The 19,957-nt window shown below is 42.5% G+C and overlaps 1 protein-coding gene across 1 annotated transcript in view; it reads left to right on the plus strand.

Annotated features, from left to right (window-relative positions):
- CFAP299 (cilia and flagella associated protein 299) overlaps positions 1-19,957 on the plus strand; it is a 359,874-nt gene that overhangs the window by 20,365 nt on the left and 319,552 nt on the right. The gene's annotated exons all lie outside the window — the stretch shown is intronic.

A 19,957-nucleotide genomic window follows, 5' to 3' on the forward strand; every position in this document is an offset into this window, starting at 1 on the left:
TGGTTTTTGGCGCGGTTTTTGGGAAAAGCCGCACCCAAAAACCTCAGCTCGGTTTTTTAAGGACCATTCACTGTCCAGGAGGAAAAAAAACCGCCTGGCGTTTTCTGAAGCAGTTTTTACCAAAAACCGCTCCAGAAAACGTTCCAAAAAACGCCTCAAGTTCTAAAAACCATGTTCCAGACCAAATTACGCCACACGGTATTCACGTGTGAACTAAGCCTTTGACTTCTGTTGTGTTTTCTGTATGCTAAATTCACACCTTTCTTGGTCTGCCAGAAGACCAGAACAAAAGAGAAGCAGACCGCTAAAATGATTACACTTAGACCCCAGCAGACTCCATTGACTATAATAGGGTCTATCAGGTGTCCACCATTTAAAAACTGAAAGCATTGGAGGAAAAGTCCTCCATGCAGAACTCTTTCCTCTGCTGATTTTTGGCACTGCGATGGAGTCTCTGGCACAGGTTTGAATATAGCTTAGAAATTTACTACATAGAGTCCTAGGAGTCCTAAGGGCTAGTTCACACGGGGCAAAATGGTCAAGATTTTGATGCGGAATCCACGACAAAATCCTGCCGCCTCCGGTCATTTCCTTTTTCCGTGAGCAGTTTGTTCCAATCACAGAAAAAAGAAGCAAGCTGCCCTTTCTTCAGGCGGATTCCGCAGCTGATTCAGCCACAGCGTCAGCCTCACGACACCACCCTCCAGACTAGGCCCGTTCATTTGGGCCTAATCCGGAGCAGAAAGCCACGACGGGATGCCACTGCACTCCATCGGCATCCTGTCGCGGCAGCCGCGACGGAATGTGTTCACGCGGAACCCCATGTGAACTAGCCCTAACAGTGTGTATCACTAAGGCTGGATGCACATCTGTGCTGGAGTCTCCGTTGAAGACTCTACGGCAGAAACCGCCGAAAATCGGTAGAGAAAGAAGTCTTAGATGGAGATCTTTTCATTCCACTGGTTTTAGTGTAAAAATGATGGACACACGATGGACACTATTTTAGTCTATAGGGTTTGCAGTCTGACTCTACGTCATTTGGGTTCCCTGGCAGATCCAAATGATGTAGACCCATGCACAGATATTAATCTAGCCTAAGCAAATTTAAACTGTGGTTCATGACAAACCTAGTCCACTCAAACTAACCGTTGAACTGAACCTAAAACGAATCTTCAAAGGTTCTCCCATGTATAGTCACTATTATTGAGTTGGACAGGTTGCAAGCAGGACTTTCCTCTCCACATTTTTAGTGTGGTAACCGGGCATAAACTCGGCAGACCCCGGATTGACAGACCCTGGACTGCTGCCTGTTGATGCAGGTGGTTCTTCTACTTTAAATAAGTTAAACCTAGGGAATGTTTATTCTCTGTACAGTGTCATTCTATCGTTTTCACTCGTACTTGACTGTTTTCATGAAGCATTTTATTTCTCCATTACTTTTTAACGCAAAACTTCTCCTAGTCACTAGATGGCAGTGAGTGTTCATTTCTGGGGGGTTTCAGCATACAGTAGTGTCTTATGTGTATCTTTAGATGGCAAAGATTTGTGAATGTAACCACTCTTTATTACATCCATAAAATGTCTTAGATATTAATTGTAAGAATAGTAATGAAGTGAGATTTAGACATTGAAAAGTCCTTGTGTTTTCATTGGCAATTATAGTTCTGTATTCTTCTCTCTGTGCTCTCTTATTGGACTGTTTATCGCAATTGAGTCTTTTATCTAAGACAGTAGACAAAAATATTTGATCATATAATGCATGTACAACACTATATGTTAATAGCCAGTGCACTCAATAGTTTAGATGGAAGATATTGTACTTTATTATAAAGATTTCAGAATCTTGATGACAACATTCGTTAGGATATTCCTCTGATATAATGTCTGGTACATAACTTTTTGACCAATGGGGTCTACCCTCAGGAATGTGTCCCAGACTGCACTTTTCAAGGATACTGTAACAGAGCTCCAATGAATTGAATGGGACTGTGCTGTAGTTGTCTACAAGTGTCAAGAGGCAAGGCAAGAAATGCCATCATTGTAAAAATTAGAAAAGTCCTTTAAAAGGAATCCACTACCTACCGTACTGTACAGAACTGCCACGACTTCATTATTTAGCACGGTACACTGATACACAACATGTAATGTTGTACATGTTTGTAATGTTGATCACGTCTATAGATCTGTAGAAGTTTCACTTTGAATCAATATACAAATATGGAGTAGGTGCAATGTGGGCATTCCTTCAGCTACACGTGCACTAGGAGGATACCTTCAGCTATATGTGCACAAGGAGCATACCTTCAGCTACAAGTGCACTGGGGGGCATACCTTTAGCTACAAGTGCACTAGCAGCATACCTTCAGCTATATGTGCACTGGGGGGCATACCTTCAGCTACACATGCACTGGGGGGCATACCTTAAGCTACACGTGCACTGGGGGTCATACCTTCAGCTACAAGTACACTAGGAGCATACTTTCAGCTACACGTGTACTAGGAGCATACCTTCAGCTACTCGTGCACTGGGGGCATACCTTCAGCTATATGTGCACTAGGAGCATACCTTCAGCTACACGTGCACTAGGAGCATACCTTCAGTTATATGTGCTCTAGGAGCAGGGGCGTAACTACCGCCATAGCAGTGGAGGCAGCTGCCACAGGGCCCGGGACATTAGGGGCCCGGTGACAGCCGCTATCGCTGCTATCATTATACTTGGGGTTCTTTGCAGACCCCCGAGTATAATGATCGGCGGACCGGGAGTGGTAAGGGAACGTAACAAACACAGTTACTTACCTCTCCATGATCCTGCCAGGCCTCCTTTCTTCTTGTCTGACGTCTCTGACGTCACATGAACCCGGCCTGCTTCCCGGGTCATGTGACGTCCGACGTCATAGAACAAGGAAGGCAGCAGAGAAGACAGCGTAGGAGTCGGTGACAGGTAAGAAATAGTAATTTTTTATGTTTTTATTCCCCCGGGTTTCCGATTATTATACTTTGGGGTCTGAAAAGACCTCTCAAAACCCCTTCCCAATCCTTCCTGTACTGTAATCTGACACGGCAAAATCTTGTACGTGAGCAGTATGCTCTTGAGATTGGAGCCCCACGGGACGTCCCGCAGCAATAAAGTGCTGTGGGAAAAACTGTAGTGGCAGTGCATCGTGGTTCTTCACGCAGCGCTTTAAGCAGAAAGTTCACGGATATTTCCTCTGCGGACTTTTTGTTACAATTATATCTATGGGGAAACTACTGGCGTTTCCGTAGATATAATTGACATGCTGCGATTTCCAAAACTGCGCCGGTTTTTACCGCAAAGTGGGCATGGGATGCACTTGGATCCCATCCACTTTGCCTGCACTGTAAATCGCTATGATTTTTCCTGCGGTGTTTCCGCTGCGGGCAAATCGCAGCGTTTCCGGCCCGTGGGGCCCTGGCCTAAAAGCTGGAAAAAGAAGCAGAGCTGCACAGCACTATGCATTACTGGATGAATGACGTTATTGTAGTGGTGGGATCACCTCTCACTGCATGGTGCGGTGGCAGGACAGACATTACACCAACTCCCTAATTTGATGACTGATATAGGCTAAGGGTAAGTTTACACAGGGTTTTTTTGTCAGGATTTTGAGGCCGTATCCACCTCAAAATCCCGACCGAAAAGACGGCTCCCATTGAAATCAATGGGAGCCGGTTAGTTCTTTTTTCCGGGAGCCGTTTGTTCCAACATGCTCATTCTTTCAGGCAGATTCGCCTTGCGACATCCGCCTGAAGACACTCCCTCCTGACTAATCCGGAGCGGAGTGCGTGACTGGATGCCTCCGCCTCAGGTTCCGGGCCAAAAAAACCCTGTGGGAACTTACCCTAAGGCCCCACATAGTGAGCCACATCCAAAAAGCGCTACTGAAACCCATCACGTTTTTTTTCAGCAGTGCTCTTCACAGATAATCTGCAGAGTTTTTCTCAGCAGACCTTCTACTTTCATTATACCTATTTGGAAAACCAGTGTTTCTATAGATATAAATAACATGACGCAATACAAAAAAAATTGTTTTTGAAATTGCGGCATTTCTGCTGCAGATTTTTTCCTGCAGTGTGTGGATGGAGATAGCCAGAATCTCATACACTTTGCAAGTACTGTAGAATGCCAGGGCCGAATTGTGGCGTTTAAGCTACATGGGGCCCCGGCCTTAGGGCTAGTTCACAGATAGTTATTTGGAAAACCGCGTCAGAATCCAGACCAAAATGCGCCTGTCGCAGCTAGCCACAACTGTCGCTGCTTCCGACAGTCATGGCTTTCCACTCCGGACTAGGCCCAAATGAATAGGCTTAGTCCGGAGGGATTGTCTTGACGCAGATGCACGTCAAGATAGGGCAGGTCGCTTCTTTTGACCAGCTCTCATTGAATTCAATGAGAGGCGTTTTTTTTTTACCTGGATTTTGACGCGGATTCCGCGTCAAAATCTAGACCAAATAACTGTGTGAACTAGCCCTTATAATTTCTCCATTTGTACAAAAAAAAAACATCACATAGGTATGTTGTTTATCCGTGTACTGTGCTGTATAACAGTTCAGTATGTTCAGGGGAAGTGATAGTCCTTCAAAAGATTTAACCCCTTCCTGGATAATCACATACATGTATCTCAGGAATGTGTTTATTTAGCAGGTCCTGATGCACAATTCATGCAATTGATGATTTTTGCTGGGCTCCCACAGACTCCCATTGACTTCAATGACATTATACACATGTATTTTGCCGTGTTTTTTTACACGTATAAAAAAGTGTCATTGAAGTCAATGGGAGTCTTATTCTTACACATGTTTTTTACAAAATACACGCGTGCTTACTCGTGTCAACAGGCCCTAACAATGACACAGTTTTGCCAGCAAAATACTGCAATACATACTGTCTTATTGCACTATGATATATTGATGACCCCTTGATGTTGAAGTAATAGTAGCAGTGGTGTAAAAAAAAAAGTTTGCTTAAAAACAAGCAAAAAAAATAAAAATAAAAAAATAAATAAATATATATATATATATATATATATATATATATATATATATATATACACTCACCGGCCACTTTATTAGGTACACCATGCTAGTAACGGGTTGGCAGGGCCGCCGATAGGGCAGTACTACCGCTACTGGCGTCAGGGGCCCGGCCAAATTGAAAAATTGGGGGGGCCCGGCCCCTGGCGCCAGCAGTCCAAGGGCTGGATTGGGGGACGGGGACCGATCGGGGACCTGACATTTCGATCGGGCCCCCTGCAGTGCCCACTGCCCAGGCCCCATGTCAGAGGAGGTTGTTTAAGCCAGTGTGCCGGGTGTGCCGCGGGGAAAGTTCCCCAAACGCGTGCCAAGATTGGCACGGGAGACCTACTGTACATTGCAGGCACAGCAGCCAGTCCCTGCTTGTAAATGTAGACGGAGCGTCCTTACACTGCTCTGCTAGAGCTCAGGTGTAGGACATGCCCCCTTCTCTCCCTGCCCACCAATCAGAGATGAGCCTCTCACTGCACAGGATAAGGGACCTGCTGCTACACCTGAGGAGCTCCTGCCGTCTGCAGCCCAGAATAGGAGAGGAGGAGAGGAAGAGAGGAAGCTGAACAAAGTGAAAGTAAAAGAAAACACCAGGTTAGTAACTATTCTTATTAATGTCAGGCATTTGGGGTTATTAATTTAGTTTTAGTAACTCCATGTGCCTCACATTAATAGCAATTAACCCCATCATGTCCCTCATATTAACCCCTGTGTGGCTCACATAAGAGTTAATAACATGTGTGACATATGGGGGTACTATATAATGAAGATATTTACTTAATTATTACCTCCATATGTCTCACATATCAGTGTCCCTTATGTAAAGCACACAGGGGGTTAATGTGAGGAACATGATGGGGTTCACTGCTATTAATATGAGGCACATTGAGTTGTAACCTGTAATATACATGACCAAACTTTTTATACACAACTGTGGATATAAGTACAGACCTATACATTTCTAAGGACCCATATATACAGCCATTCTTTTTGTGGCTGTGTATCTGGGCCAAATTGAAGAGCTGAAAATTATAGAGCAGGTCCTATATCTGTCCTATACATTCCCTATATCTGTCCTATACATCACCTATATCTGTCCTATACGTAGCCTGTATCTGTCCTATATATACCCTATATCTGTCTGCATTTGTGGCCCTGTCAATTAATTTTTAATGTTTATATCAGTGAGGCTGAGGCCCCACGTTGCATAAACGCAGCGTTTTTGTTGCAGATTTTGCTGCAGTTTATTTCAACCAAAGATTCAACCATTTAGAATCTATATTATTAACTATATGTATAATATGTACTGTTTTAGTGTCATTTTGTGCCATTTTGGTTGGTGGTGTGCCCCGGGATTTTTGAAGTGTAAAAAGTGTGCCACGGCTCAAAAAAGGTTGAAAATCACTGGTTTAATTGCCGCAAAATGAAGTAGTCTTAAAATGGTGTGTGGGGGGGGGGCAGACACTTAGGCTGTATGGGGCCCCAAAATTCCTGATGGCGGCCCTGCGGGTTGGACCCCCTTTTGCCTTCAGAACTGCCTCAATTCTTCGTGGCATAGATTCAACGAGGTGCTGGAAGCATTCCTCAGAGATTTTGGTCCATATTGACATGATGGCATCACACAGTTGCCGCAGATTTGTCGGCTGCACATCCATGATGCGAATCTCCCGTTCCACCACATCCCAAAGATGCTCTATTGGATTGAGATCTGGTGACTGTGGAGGCCATTGGAGTACAGTGAACTCATTGTCATGTTCAAGAAACCTGTCTGAGATGATTCCAGCTTTATGACATGGCGCATTATCCTGCTGAAAGTAGCCATCAGATGTTGGGTACATTGTGGTCATAAAGGGATGGACATGGTCAGCAACAATACTCAGGTAGGCTTTGGCGTTGCAACGATGCTCAATTGGTACCAAGGGGCCCAAAGAGTGCCAAGAAAATATTCCCCACACCATGACACCACCACCACCAGCCTGAACCGTTGATACAAGGCAGGATGGATCCATGCTTTCATGTTGTTGACGCCAAATTCTGACCCTACCATCCGAATGTCGCAGCAGAAATCGAGACTCATCAGACCAGGCAACGTTTTTCCAATCTTCAATTGTCCAATTTCGATGAGCTTGTGCAAATTGTAGCCTCAGTTTCCTGTTCTTAGCTGAAAGGAGTGGCACCCGGTGTGGTCTTCTGCTGCTGTAGCCCATCTGCCTCAAAGTTCGACGTACTGTGCGTTCAGAGATGCTCTTCTGGCTACCTTGGTTGTAACGGGTGGCTATTTGAGTCACTGTTGCCTTTCTATCAGCTCGAACCAGTCTGGCCATTCTCCTCTGACCTCTGGCATCAACAACGCATTTCCGCCCACAGAACTACCGCTCACTGGATGTTTTTTCTTTTTCGGACCATTCTCTGTAAACCCTAGAGATGGTTGTGCGTGAAAATCCCAGTAGATCAGCAGTTTCTGAAATACTCAGACCAGCCCTTCTGGCACCAACAACCATGCCACGTTCAAAGGCACTCAAATCACCTTTCTTCCCCATACTGATGCTCGGTTTGAACTGCAGGAGATTGTCTTGACCATGTCTACATGCCTAAATGCACTGAGTTGCCGCCATGTGATTGGCTGATTAAAAATTAAGTGTTAACGAGCAGTTGGACAGGTGTACCTAATAAAGTGGGCGGTGAGTGTATATCTCCCTATATTATAAAAATGAATTTCTGTCTGTCTGTCTGTCTGTGCTCTAATGCGAACCAAACGACTGGACCGATCTTCACCAAATTTGGTACAGAGATACTTCAGATATCCGGGAAGGTTTAAGACGAGACTCCAACTCGCTCGGACGTACCGTTGCTGAGATACAGCATTCCAAACACAGTGCCCCCCCCTTAGCCAATACAAACCTGCAAGACTCACTCATATTCCAACTGCAATACACACGGTCACTCCACATGCACAATACAACACTGATATCCAAACTGAGATACATCAGAGCATCAGAGGATTAGATACACAGATCAGCACACAGTATCACACGCCAGAGGATTAGATACACGCGCCTGCACACAGTCCCACAAACCAGAGAATTAAATATGCGTTTCTGCACACAGTTCCACACACTGAAGGATTTGATACGTACATCTGCACACGGTTCCACATACCAAAGGATTAGATACAGGCGTCTACACACAGTTCCACACTCCAGAGGATTAGATACGCGCGTCTGCACACATTTGTACACGCCATAGGATTAGATACACGCATCTGCACAGAGTACCACATGCCTTAGGATTAGATACACGCGTCTACACACAGTTCCACACTCCAGAGGATTAGATACGCGCGTCTGCACAGTTGTACACGCCATAGGATTAGATACACGCGTCTTCACACAGTACCACATGCAGTAGGATTAGATACGCGCGTCTACACACAGTTCCACACGCCGAAGGATTAGATACGCGCCTCTTCACACAATACCACACAGGGGAGGATTAGATATGTGTGTGTGCACACAGTACCACACTTTGGAGGATTAGATACATGCCTCTGCACACAGTACCACAAGCCAGAGAATTAGATACACGTCTCAGCACACAGTACCACATGGGGGAGGATTATATACGCACGTCTGCACACAGTACCACATGCCGGGGGATTGGATACATGCTTCTACACACAGTTCCACACACTGTAGGATTAGATACGCACCTCTTCACACAATACCACACAGGGGAGGATTAGATACACGTGTCTTCACACAGTTGTACACGCCATAGGATTAGATACACGCGTCTGCACACAGTACCACATGCCGTAGGATTAGATACGTGCGTCTACACACAGTACCACATGGGGGAGGATTAGATACGCGCCTCTTCACACAATACCACACAGGGGAGGATTAGATACGTGTGTGTGCACACAGTTCCACACTTTGGAGGATTAGATACATGCCTCTGCAAACAGTACCACAAGTCGGAGAATTAGATACGCGTCTCCGCACACAGTACCACACGGGGGAGGATTAGATACGCGCGTCTGCACACAGTACCACACGGGGGAGGATTAGATACGCGCGTCTGCACACAGTATCACACGGGGGAGGATTAGATACGCGTGTCTACACACAGTACCACATGCCATAGGATTAGATACGCGCGTCTGCACACAGTACCACATGCCGGGGGATTGGATACGCGCGTCTACACACAGTTCCACACGCCGTAGGATTAGATACGCGCCTCTTCACACAATACCACACAGGGGAGGATTAGATACACGTGTCTTCACACAGTTGTACACGCCATAGGATTAGATACACACGTCTGCACACAGTACCACATGCCGTAGGATTAGATACTTGCATCTAAACACAGTACTACATGGGGAAGGATTAGATACAGCTTTACTCCAGGTATCCATAACAACTGATCACAGGTTTTTCACTGACATTCAAAATGAGATACACATAATCACATGACGCTTATGGACATACACACAAACCACATACAAAATACACCAATGCAAAATTGGACAATTCTTATGGGGCCACTACACAAACATAAAATGTAATATACCCATGCGAAGCCGGGTCCTCCCTCTAGTATACATATATAAATAAAACAAAATTTCCATAGTAAAATTAGTTCGTATATTAAAAAAAAAATAAACACTTTTGGTATTTTTGCATCTTCAATGACCTAAAAATGTGATCAGGATGTGACATGTACTTAAAGTGATAATAATGAAAACGCCATATCATCCTGCAAAAAACAAGCCCCTATACAGCTCAGTTAATGGGCAAAATTTTTTTTTTTTTTTACAGCTTTTAGAATATTGTGAGACAAAAAAGCAGTGTTTTCTTGTGAAACTGTGTGTAAAAGTTTTGAATGAAAAAAGTTTCATATTTGGGATCACTGAAACGGTACAGACCCACAGAATCATGAGAACTTTTAATACATACTGCACAGTAAGCAAAATTTGTAATGCAAAAATCAAAACAGAATTAAGCTTTTTTCCTCCCCCTTAAAATAGCTGTTAATGGGATAGATTTAGCTGGAGTGGCCATACTGTTATACAGAGGAATATGTAATTGTCTAATCTCGCAACAAATGATCCTGGTGAGAATTTGCGGGCAGCGCTAATCTGACATCTGCTTATACTTTGATTTTGGGCCAACCCCCGATGTTGTGTGAAACTGCTCTCTAGGTTCTTGTAGGTGTGTTAATAGTGTATATGCTAGCCCATAAATCTACCTCTGTCTTAAGATGATCTCACTTTACCATACCTCCCAGGGTTTCACTTACAGATTCATGCAAACCACACCCCAGTATTAAACTCATTTTTTAGCCTAACTCTTTCTCTCCAAACCCAGGCCCATTTAATGGATGAATTGGGACATGGAAATGTGTTTTGGAGGGATTTGTGCGTACAGAAACTTACTATAGTTCATGTGTAGTATCAAGGTCCCAAATATGGATATGTTGTGTATGTACAAAGCTTTGATTTTAGTATGGGTGGACTTTTACCACAAATAGCATGGTACATTTATTTGTGTCAGCCTTTCGCAGGTGTCTAATTTAAAGGGGCTCTATCATTGGCAAAAGTCATTTTTAACTAATCACATCCTTGCATTGCTTTTAGAAAGACTTTTCCACACCTACCTTTTGTATGTAAATTGCCTCAGTAGTGTTTGAATAAGTCCGTTTTTATTCATATGCTAATTCAGTTCTCGGTGCACAGGAAGTTGTCAGCAGCTCTCCTCTCCCTGCTGTGTGCTATGTATAAGAGAAGGGAGGAGGAGTCAGCAGCAGCAGCCTGTGCTGTATACACGGAGAGACTTCCGGGGTGCACGGAGAGGCTAATTAGCATATGAATAAAACGGACTTATTCAAAATCTACTGAGGCAATTTACATATAACAGGTAGGTGTGGAATAGCATTTCTAAAGGTTATGCAAGTATGTGATTAGTTAAAAATGACTTTTTCCAATGATAGAGCCCCTTTAAGATAAGACAGATAAGATAATCCTTTAATAATCCCACCATGGGGAATTTCAGTTTGGTACAGCAGCATGGATAATACAGTAATATATTACAAGAAAGAACATATAGAACCTCTTAGCAGATGGAGAAGATACTAGGAGTCATAGCAACTAAAAAGAAAAGAAGACTTCAGGATCATTTAGTTCTCTGTGCGGAGCGATCTTCACTTAGCCTGATGTTGATTATATATTTAATGTATAATGTATGTTACTTTAGTGTTCAGTGTATGTTACTTTTAGACTCTGTCTGTTGATGACCTATTCTTAGGATAGCTCAACAATCGAAAATCAGCAGGGGTAACGGTGCTTCCATTAAAGAGCCACTTCTGCTTCACAGGTCATGTGATGTCACGCTCATTGTTCTCATGTCCTATTCATTTCTCATTCCCATTTAAGTGAATTATGATACCAAGCATAGCTGCTATACAATGATAAAGATAGGTCATAAATTGGTAAATTAGAAAACCCCTTTAAACATCTTCCTTTATGTGCTTCACTTGCCTTAAGTCTTTTCTTTTTTGCTGATTGCATTTCTCCTTTTCCATTACAATTTTTTTTCAAAGTTTTTCAAAGAAAAGGCAATACATCATAATCCAAAACTGTTGCTGGTATATATCTGGTCAGAAAAATAAATAAATAAGGGGTGAGACGAGGGGTAGACTTAAGAATGGCTGGGAAGACAACAGCAGGAAAGTCTAGGAAAAGAAGGGGGTAAACACAGGTGAGGAAGGGGCATAGAGGTCACCTGGCGCAGCAGGGCGTGATATATCACATTTGCAACAATAACAGTAAAATAGTATCTGCATCACTGTTTTACTCTTCCTTGTCTTTTCTTGGTCTTCTTTCCTTTTCTGTTTATCTCCTCCCTTAAGATGCTTTCATTCTGTTCCGTATCCTCCTAACCAGCTTCTGCTGATTAGCATATTGCTTTCTATATAGATATGTCTATCACGCAAGAAGTTAGAAAGGAGCAGCTGTAAAAAAAAAAAGTCACCAACCTCCTTCTTGCATGGAGGCCTGGGTGGCGCCATTGATCCTGTTAGATTTATTTATTTTTTTTCCCTATCAATATGTATTGAAGTGTGGGAGGAAACCCATGCAAACATGGGGAGAACGTACGAACTCCTTGCAGATGTTGTCCTTGGCAGGATTCGAACCCAGGACTCCAGCTCTAACCACCGTGCTGCCAATCCTGTTAGATTTATCATCATTTACGCCAGTTTTTTGGTGTAAATGACGCCTGCAATCCTCTCCAGCTAGAACCTGGTGTACATTTTCAGAGTAGGCATACAGTCTGAAAACGTGTGCCTTGTCATAAATTAAAAGCTTTCTCCAGCAGTGCAGGGATAATTCAGAACAGCAATTTTTTATTAATAGAAGTGAAGGGGGCTCAGGATCCGCAGCACCAGACGTTTGGTCTGGTGCTCCAGATCAAAGGAGCCCTAGTTACAAGTGTATTGGCATACTGTGGACATGGACATCTATGATAGAAACAGGGAGCTGTAGTCCGTGTTCTACATAGATGTCACTGCATAGAAAACAGAGAAGAACCTGTGATGATGTCATCACAGGTCCTGCTGTGGAGGAAGAGAGACTTCAGCCTCAGGATATTGCAGGGAGCCTGGGAAGGTAAGTAAAACTTTTATTATTTTTTGAGAAACAATGACTTTATTAATGATAGGGGGCACATAATTACTTACAGATATCAGTTTTAATAATGTCAGTGTAATTTGTAAGATGAGTGGGGTTATTTATAAGGAGGGTTTATTGTTAATATCCCTAAGGGAGCTATTATATAAGGGGGGGATAGTTCCCCTAGCTTTATTAACAATAGATCATCCTCATACCACCTCCCATTTATTATGAACTAGCCTCTGCCCTCGACTTCGTCTGCGGGTTGTTCGAGTGGATGATCCGCCTATATTCAGCAAATTGCTGGCGTTGATGGTTTGCCTGCTTCGGCGTTTTGGCAAGTGTGTTTACACAGAGAGATAACAGACCTGGGACCTGAGATAAGGCTGCTGCAGCAGCAGTGTAATATAGTATTTGAACATAAATTCATAACAGTTGCAAACCATGTCATTTACTGGGATAAAAGTAGCCTATGTGTTAATCGATGTGTTAATCAATGTGTTACAATCTATCTATGTGCCAAATTTCATTCAAATCCGTTCAGCCGTTTTTGCGCGATTGACTATCAAACACATAGGATAGTTCCTTCATATACATACCCCCCTTATATGATAGTTCCCCTCAAGTTACATATATATATATATATATATATATATATATATATATATACTGTACACACACACATGTATTTAGTTATGAGGAAAGACTACTATTAATAAGTCTAGGGGAGTCTGTATAAAAAGGAACTATTCTTAATAAATCTGGGAGGGTGAAAGAATTATATATACAGTTATTATATATAAAGAGAGAGGAACTATTAATAATAATTAGGAGGATCTATCTATATATATAAATTAGGAGGATCTATCTATGTAGATATAACTCAAATTCTGTAGTAGTCTTACAAATCCACAGTTCTCGCCCGATTTGGGTGAAATTTGGCACGCCCCCTCTCCACCCACAGGAGCAGAATACTGCGCACGTTACATCTCGCTAGCATCCCCCCGTCATGAGATTGGGGCCCCTAAATTTAGGCCCTATACATATAATGGGGAAATGTGAAAGTCCAGAAGGGAAAACAACAGGTGTGACTGACAGGGACGGATTATAGCGGCGGCGCCAAAGAGTTGCTGCTAAAGGGGCCGCACCACCACACATACATCACACAAACATTTTGCAAACACCATATAAACATCACACAGACAACACACATACTCCAACCCACAAGCACAACAGCACACAAATGAGACACACCACACAAACACCAGACCACTCTAGACACACACAACACAAACACCACCCCATAAATACCACAACACCACCCCTTAAATACCACACACACACGCATGCAATCACACTCAGATGGAAGCACACTGCACACACGGACGAACAGAGCATATGTGTACTCACACCTACCGCAGGCATGGACACTTGTTCTGTGCACACAGAAACACATGAATCACATGCACACATACACATACACGGACACACACGTGCATGCACACACGCATACATACAAATGGATCACATGTGTGCACACACACATATACATGGACTACACACGTGCATGCACACGCATACATACACATGGATCACACACATACACACAAATACACATGGATGGATGGGGACATGAAACTGGGGGCAGATGAAGGGTGTATATGAAACTGGGGGAGAGATAGAGGGGGGACATATAATTTACGGGTGACTGTAGGAGGATTATACTGTGTGCGGGCACATGAAAAATTAACGAGTGGGCAGAGTCAACACAAAAGTGGGCGGGGCTAAATTTGCCGCGGCGCGCTACGCGCGCCACACATTTTGTCCCTCTTTCAGTTCTTCAAAAGTTGGGAGGTATGGGTGCGGCACTGGACGTGCATGAACACATGCATACATACACATGGATCACACGCATGCACACACATACGCGCACACACGCATACATATACACGGACCATAAAAATGTTGAAATGAAAAAAAAAAGTTGTTCACATCAATGTTATGACAAATTAGTAAAATGCCAAAATAATAAAAATTTAAAGAGGAAAAAAAGATTTACTGTAGCTCTGAAAATGTCAATTTCAGTGTGACACAGAAAATTTTACTTTAGCATAACCAACAATTTAACATGTTTTCCGAGTATTCTATTAGTAGTTAATAAGGAGGGATTATTATTATTAATAAAGCTGAGGAAATTATTATTTATAAGGGGGGGGGACTATTTGTAAGAAGTAACTATTACTTATAATGGCAAACTATTTCTGATAGAGGAGCAGGATACTATTTATAAGAACAAACTATTATTATTAATGTGGAGCTATTATTCATAAGCAGGGACTATTATTTATAAGGGGGGCTATAATAATTCATAAGGTGAATCAAAAGGTTGTGATTTCTATTGCATACGGGCAAAAAGGGAGTTGTTATTACAGGGGGCAGAAAAGAATATTATTAATTCAGTATTTGAAAAGGAATTTTCTAGCCACAGACTGATTTTTCATACTGATGACTTGTCCACACTATAGGATATCATTATGTGATCTGTTAGGGTCCAATTGTTCTAGCAGCCTCCATGTGCTGATAGCTTATATTGGACAGGATGCAGCTATTGTTCGAGTAATAGGACTGGCACAGCAGCGCCATCCTCTGTATAGTGGTGGTTCTGGGTAATTGCAGCGCTGCTCCTATTACTTGAATAGTAGTGGTGCGGCATCTTATCCACAAGCAACATCTGCTACTACAGCTGATCTGTGTGGGATTCTGGTGTTGAACCCTGGCAGATTATATACTTACATACCGATGAGCCGTCCTCTGGATAGGTTATCAGTATAAAAGAATCAATTTGGGGTCAGAAAACCCTTTAATTGATGTGATGTTTATTAGGTTAGGAGTCTGTGTAGTGCTCGGCTTTGGTCTTTGATTCATTAAGCAGTGTAATCACAGTGTGGAGGTCGTGTACTATCTGGGCCTTATATAGAGGCCTTGTATAGAGGTGTTGTTGCTCTATACATAATGTGTATTATCTGGTAATTGTCTGTATAGTGGTAATAATTCAGTATGCTGTGAGTCATACACATATAAGGGACAGTAACTGCCAATGTATGTAAAGCGCTGCAGAAAATATAGGAGAAATAAATAATAATTCTACCCAAATAAAAATCTTATACTTGAACAGTAAGACCAGTGGCAATACTAACACTAATAGTAGCTTATCTTGCCCAACTACTGATACCTCAGGGTACTGTATGTTATAGGGACAGAGCAGAAAAAGGATTTGGCAAATGCTCTTTCCCTTGCTATCATGTGGTCTTTATACATGTACTTACATGCGCAATATGCTTCCTATGGCGCCCCTATGAATGGCAATGGTGAACAATACTACAGCATATACATAGTATGGAAATAACACCACCAGTATGTGACCTTCATTGGATCCCATTTGCCACAACATATTGAGCTATGTCTGCCATGGTATTAAATAAACTTCTAAATGTCAAAAATGTTTTCAAAAGCTTTTGTGTTTGCTTTGAAGATGTTAATTTGTTCTTGGATGGAACATTATTAAATTATTATAGAACACTAAATCTTCCAAACAATGTTTTTGCCAGTTTTGAGAGAATGAAAGTGGAGAATTGTAAAGCTGGATAAATGTAATTATAAAATTGTTGGCCCTCAGTAAAATATTTCTAAATGCTGTATGACATCTGTAGAATATTCATGGATTTTAATCATGCTTTTTTTTCCTAGAGAGTTCTAATATGTTCAATATGATCCGTGATATTACCGAGAATTCAGTTCCACTGAATGCATATTCTAATGTGTTGGAGACCACCATTGACGAATATGAAAGGTGACCTTGGTAGACTTTCCATCTTTTGTTAGTTGACTTTCCTTCTATTTTCAGTCTTTAGAACTTAAAGGACAGTTTTTATATAGAGGATGTCCTTGATGAATTCTGTTTTGTTAAGTTCTTGTCAGTTTTTTGTCACTTAGTCTATTCAACTACATTATTTCTTTAATACCCCTTGCAACTTGAAAGCACAGCAAATATTACGCCACATATGGAAGGCTGTGAGTATTCATAGTAACAAGGTTTACCTCTTTGAAATGCATTGGCCCAGATTTACTAATACTGCCTAAAAGCTAGACGGTGGAAATTTTTCGTTTTTGACTTCCCGTCTTCCAAACCCCATAACTTTTTATTTTTCCGCTCGCAGAGCCATATGAGGGCTTAATGTTTGCAGGACACATTGTTCTTCATAATGGTACCATTTATTATTCAGTACAATGTACTGGGAAGCTGGAAAAAAAAAAATCGTAATAGGGTGAACTAGTAGAAAAAGTGCATTTGTGTGACTTTCTTACGGCCTTCATTTTTACAGCGTTCACTGTGCAGTACCTGTATTCTATGTTTAGGTACAATGCCGGGGATACCTAATTGATATAGTTTTATTTACATTTTAACCCCTTAACAAAAATCCAAATCTTTTTAAAAAATGTTTTTTCTTAAAGTCACCATATTCTGACACCTTTCACATTTTATGTATAGGGATGTATAGGGCGTCTTTTTTTTTGTGGGGCCATGTGTACTTTTTAGTTATAGCATTTTGGGGAATGTCTATTGTTTTGATCACTTTTTATATTGCAGGCTACCTAGCATAGCCTGCAATAGAAGAAATAGAATGACAGGCCCTAGCAACGTGACACCGGCCCCAGAGCTTACTCTGGGTGCTGGCAATCACAGGAAAAATGGCAGCGCCCATGCTCTGTCGGGAAAATGGTGCCTCAGTCAGCTTTGACCTAGACGCCAGAAGGGTTAATGCGTGCGATCGGTGCAGGCACTGATCGTACGCAGTAGTGCTGGGTGTCTACTGTATAGTTAAACACCCGGAATTCGCCATAATAGTAATTTGCTGTGTAAGGGGGCGTTCACACTACCGTCAGTGTCCGATAGGTAGTGTCCGCTCAAAATCTGGCACGGACATTAGGAGCGGACACTAGCTGTGTCCGTGACACCTGTCATTTATTTAAATGGGCATCGGGTGCGTTCTTTTGCACTCCGTGCCCATCCTTCCCTGTCCGCATGTAAAGATGTCCGACTTCTCAAGCGGACAGAAAAACCCGACATGTAGGGTTCTTCTGTCCGCTTGAGAAGTCGGACATCTTTACATGCGGACAGGGAAGGAAGGGCACGGAGTGCAAAAGAACGCACCCGATGCCCATTTAAATAAATGACAGGTGTCACGGACACATCTATTGTCCGCTCCTAATGTCTGTGCCAGATTTTGAGCGGACACTAGGAGCGGACACTACCTGTCGGCCCCCTAAGATGGTCATAGTAGTGCGGGGCCCTATAACAAGTTTTGCTGTTGGACCCTATGGTCACTGCTTACGCTGCTGACTGTACTGTACTGAAGCAGTGCTATTAATTCCATTCTCTATATCAGCGATAATAATTCATGATAATGTATAGCTTTCCATGCAAAAAAAAATAATCTGAGTCTGGAAAGGTTTCTTCAATCTGTACTAATATCACCTTCTAACCAATTCCTGGCCTTGTTAAAACCAGTTAATACGTGTATTTAGTATTTAATAGCAAACTTAGATGAACTCATCTTAATCTAGGGCAAACAGTAGCCCCACCTAGTCTATTACCTTACTATTTACTTACTACCACTTTAAGACCATGTTAAATATTTAACTATTTCAAAACATATCTAAGTGATAGCCTACCAAGAAATGTGAATGTTGGTTTTAGATAGTAAATGAAATTTTTACTTATTTCCTTGCACAATTACTTACTGTACTCATGCACTTCACCAAGCGATTTCTTTGTTAAAGAAGCCGTCCAAAACTTCATATTGTTAGGATAGGCTGTTAATCTTTTCGGGTGTGACACCTGGATGCTCCACTGATCAGGTAACGTCTGTACAATGTATGGAGCCGGAAACAGACAGGTACACTATATAGTGCCCTTGCTGTTATATTGATGACTAACAATAGGCCATCAATTGCCTCAGAATTTGCATTTCCTTGATCATGGTGTATAACCGCTGAGACCCCACCGATCCTGAGAATGGGGTTGTTTCCACTCTGTTGCGCATTCAGCCTGACGGCAGACAGAATGAATTCAGATGTGTTGCTTGATGGACGGACTAACCCATGCATCTTTCATTTCAGTGGGAGAACTGGAGGTCAAACATCCCATGTATATGGATAGCTACGGTATATACCTTCTGTGGATAGAAGATAGATATTTTTTGTGGCATAACCCTTTCAAACAGGTCATCAATAAGAGATGGGTCCAACGAATGGAACTCCTGCTGGTCAGCTATTTGAAGCCGCTGTGACCATTTTGTTAGTTACATTGCACATTGTCTCTTTCATAGCAATGTGATTACAGCCTTGTCCTATTCATTTCTATGGGATGAGATTGTAATTTTGGGAATTCTGAGGTTGTAATGCAAGGGAATTCTGCGGTCCCTTGCATTATCTTCTGGCCTGTGGCTTATGTCACACAACCCTGGGGTCATTGCTGAAATTTGTGATTGGTCTCCAGGATGCATGACATCAGCCGTAGACCTGAAGAGGAAGCCAGAGACAGCTAAATGACACAAGGATGCCTGGGAGAGGTAAGGCAAGGTGAGTATAATTGTTTATTTTACCTCACTTCCACTGGGCCTCTACTTAGTAATCTCTGAAGAGACGCCAGAGTACAATAATAACATTGAAAGGAGGGCTGAACCTCATAAATATTCATTGAAACGAATTTCAAGTGGTTCTTCTGAAACAGCTTGAGGCTCGTGAGAGCATATCTGTATGGGGCCATTGTGAAGCATAATACTTGGGGTGCACTGTGGGTAACCTGTTATACTATGTGAGGCCACTGTGGAGCATTATACTGAGGAGGCCTTTGAGGGTATATTATAATGTGTGGGGCCACTGTGGAGCATTATACTGGGGGGGGGGGCAGTGTAGGGAGTCTATTATACTGTGTGGGGCTGCTGGGCAGAATATTATGCTGTGTGGTGGTCTGTACAAGCAGGACTGTTCTTTCCGCTGATTTCAAACAGGAAACTGGAGGACCCCTTTATAGTCTTTTTGAGCAATAGGGTTTCTGTTTTTCGGATCCCCAAGTGGACCCAAAGAATGGAAACCCAAACACTAGCATCAGTCTGTCTGAAGGTTAGACTGCTTTAACATGCAAAACTGTTGCAGTTTTGGAAATCACACCGTGCCAA

This window comes from Leptodactylus fuscus, chromosome 1 (genome assembly GCF_031893055.1).
Source record: "Leptodactylus fuscus isolate aLepFus1 chromosome 1, aLepFus1.hap2, whole genome shotgun sequence".
Lineage (NCBI taxonomy): Eukaryota > Metazoa > Chordata > Amphibia > Anura > Leptodactylidae > Leptodactylus > Leptodactylus fuscus.